Below are 4,118 nucleotides of genomic sequence, written 5' to 3'. Positions count from 1 at the left end.
CAGGACTTTGTACACAATCTGATGACTGATGGAAGGAGTCGCAAACACTCCTAAAATTTTTGCACCATGAACTGGGATCCAACATGTTGAAATTAACACAAAAACTAAACACAAAAGTTTCATTTTACGCGAAAATATTATCTGCGATGTCTTTTAAAATACACTTATTCATTATTTTGACCTTAACAGTTTCTCAGTGCCAACTCTTCGCCATATACTTCCTCACTGGAAACAAATACAATAAAAGTTACCTTTTATTACAGATCCTACATACATACTGTATGTGTACTTAACCCTTTTGACACGTAGCATAAAAAACAATATATTTTAACAGGCTTCGTGGCGTAGTTGGGTAGACGCTCATTAATTTATTTACAACATTTTGAGTGTGTTCAAATACTTGTTCAGAAATCTGGATTATCTTCAATTATAGGAGTTGTTTTTAAAATTATTTTCATAAATTATCTGGTCATATTATAAGCTAAAATAATAAAATAAAATGATGATTTCTAGCGTTTTCATATATGTGATTATAATCCAGGATTCGGAACTCACAGACAAATAAAAGAGTTTCTGCTCAATAAAAAGCTTCTTTCATCTCATCAATAGATGTCTCTAGTAAAATTCTAGTGATTCAAGTACAATGTTCCGAAATTGGATCATATATATATATATATATATATATATATATATATATATATATATATATATATATATATATATATATATATATATATATATATATATATATATATATATATATATATATATATATATATATATATATATATATATATATATATATATATATATATATATATATATATATATATATATATATATATATATATATATATATATATATATATATATATATATATATATATATATATATATATATATATATATATATATATATATATATATATATATATATATATATATATATATATATATATATATATATATATATATATATAGAACTTTCAAGAATTTGAAAAGTGTGGTTGTCAAAATAATACCTATGTACTCTTACTTGTCAATTTTTCACTGTAGGTACTCAAGTTTCAATTCAATTCAAGTCAATTTATGAAGTTAGTGTAAAACAGAATATTTTTTATTATAATTTATGTTAATATACTAATAATTATATAAATTTTGTAAATTTTTGTTAATCTATAATAATCTATGTAAATATAATATTACTTTAATTTTTATTTTATGTTATATCATTAGTAAATTCTAATTAAATATGTTTTATGATGTAAATGAACCTCTCGTCACGGGTTTTGCTTAGTGAGGCGTTCATTTAAAAAATATAATATTGCATTGTAAAAAGCGATAAATAAATAAATTTAAATTATTTATTTTATTGTTTGATCAATGGCAGCTTAAAAAAGAAAATGGTATTATTTATTTATTTTCATCATTTTTAACGAACACTCTGCTAAAAAGGGTTATTTTGACTTCCTATGTACATACACATTCAAAGAGTAAATATAGTGGAATGAAACATTTATATATAGGTATATATGATGTGGATAAACTCTTATGTCCTATCCAGGGGCGTGCATTCCATATAGGCAGAAAAGCAGTACCCGTCCTAACTAGAAATATAAAAACGCAACCTGTATCCACTTTACTTTACTAAGTAGTACCTAGCTTTCGTTACTACCTACCTTTACTGCCTATCCTTATAAGTAGTACCTAGCTTTCTTGACTACCTACCTCTACTGCCCATCCTAATAAGTAGTACCTAGCATTTTTTACTACCTACCTCTACTGCCTATCCTAGTAAGTAGTACCTAGCATTCTTTACTACCTACCTCTACTGCCTATCCTAGTGAGTTGTACCTAGATTACCTTACTACCTACCTCTACTGCCTACTTAATTCTCCGTGCACGCCACTGGTTCTATCGTATAATAATATAGTAGTCTTAAGAGTGGCATGCTATAACTTAAGCATTATAATATAACATAGATAATAATCTATCCACGAACATTCGAAGTGACTATGAGACAGCAGAAATGTATATACATCAGAAATTCGTAACAGCGTAAAGAAATTAAATAAAAAAAATCTGTTGAAACCGGTTGTGGCTGGGTCGATAAACAGATATTTTTGTATGCCCAAAACCTATCGGTCTAAAACAGAGGTCGGCAAGAGCGGCCTCTGATTAAGACCAATAGGTTTTGGGCAAAAAATGAACATAGTGCTAGGTGGTGACGGTAGTATTGTATACTGCTGTAGTGATTGTCCTGACGAAGAGAGGGGTACGTCTCGAAACCGGTAGACATTAAAATCTCGGTGAGTGGTTAAATACTAATATGAATAACAATTTTGAAAATAATACAAAAGTAAATATAGGTTAAATCATACGAGAATTGCCGTAGAATTAGTAAAATAATTGTTTTGTTTAAATGGTGGAAAAAGTTCCATCTGAGCAGATATAATGATCCTATGGATTTGCAAAACACATGCAATTCCATGCCAATTAATTGAGCTAATGGAATATCATTATGTCCGCAAACTACTAGAATTACCTGGTCAATGTCGTTTTGCTTGGGTGACCAACTGTTCAATATTGAGAGGGACAGTCCTTCATATCAATTATTTATTTACGAAACATTTGCTACTCTTTTTTTGTAACATATTTTCAAAGTCATACAAATAAATAATTATAATGAATTTATGTATTATTAACAACATTTTGAGTATGTCCAAATACTTTTTCACAAATTTGGATTATCTCCAATTATAGGAGTTAATTATCAAATTATTTTTTGACATCTCAACATAGATGAAGAAGTTTTTTTATATATTGTTTCGGTATTCGTTTTGTGATAAGATATGATGAAATTGTAAAGGAAAAATCCTTTTTTTTTACCTCTTGATTTTATTTTATGACAACTACTTTCAGAAGGTATGCTTCCATTTTAATTAAATCCCCCCCTGGGAATCAAACCCGGGACCTCCAGGACGGTAGCCGAGCGTGCTGGCCATTACACTACGGTAGCGGACGTTAAAGTGATCACTTTACACATGTGTAACATTCACCAATTCTACCCATGATTGACAACCACACTACTCAAATTCTTTTATGTTTTATATACATATATGATCCAATTTTGAAACAATGTACAAGAATCATTACAGTTTCCATGTCGAATATCCATAATGTCCCACCATGTTCGCTCAAATTTTGGTCAGTTTATACATATGCGTAAGTCCTTCATGATTTCAATAAAGCATTATTATTTATATTTTCCTTAGTAAATGAAATAATTTTATAAATACCACGTTTTATCTTATTTCCATACATCTTTTCCTAAACCATTTACATATATAAATAATAATGTAATTCACTTACTGGGAATAATTTCTAAGATCAATCCAAAGATCACATACCCACTAGAAAATATTTTTTTTTCTCGCGAAATCAATCTCTGTAATGATAGAAAATTAATTGGTGGCTTGTGGCATATGTATCTCTATGAAGAAAATAAAATATTCTGTTAAAATCAAATATTTGTATTTTATAATTAAAACGTAATTTTGTTTTAAAACCAAAAAATATTTTTAATAACTTAATTAAAATGTCTACCGGTTTCGAAGCTAACCGCTTCTTTATCAAGATTTCATTTATCTACTTAACAAAATTCAAAATATTTTGAAGGGTAGGCAAAGGAGCTTGGGTAGATCTCAAGTGGTTTTTTTTTTTGATAAGCAGTCACAGTCAAAAGGGATCAGGGAGGTTGAGCGATTGGAAACATATTTAACAACGTACTTTAAAAAAAAAAATTACTTGTGTTTTTCCAAGTTGTAAATTATTATTAATTGCCTTTTTAATTAAAAATATTTCTAAGTAATTCAATTTAAGTCCTCCGCTGCATGTGTGTAATATATTTAGACCTTCATTTTTATCAAATGAATTAATTATTTTTAGTTAATTTATAACTCATAATAAAATATTTATAGTGATTAAAGTTACATTTTAATTATAAAATGGAAAATCACAAGGTTAGAGCTTCAAATATAAATTATATTTGTATATTAGCACTTTTATTCTTTTTATATTTTTTAATATCTATTGTATTCTTTCCAGTCCTATTGTAA

This window comes from Brachycentrus maculatus, unplaced genomic scaffold (genome assembly GCF_059751285.1).
Source record: "Brachycentrus maculatus isolate JH-2025_06_01 unplaced genomic scaffold, ASM5975128v1 h1tg000104l, whole genome shotgun sequence".
In the NCBI taxonomy this organism is placed as follows: Eukaryota; Metazoa; Arthropoda; class Insecta; order Trichoptera; family Brachycentridae; genus Brachycentrus; species Brachycentrus maculatus.
Note: the sequence above shows the minus strand (reverse complement) of the source record.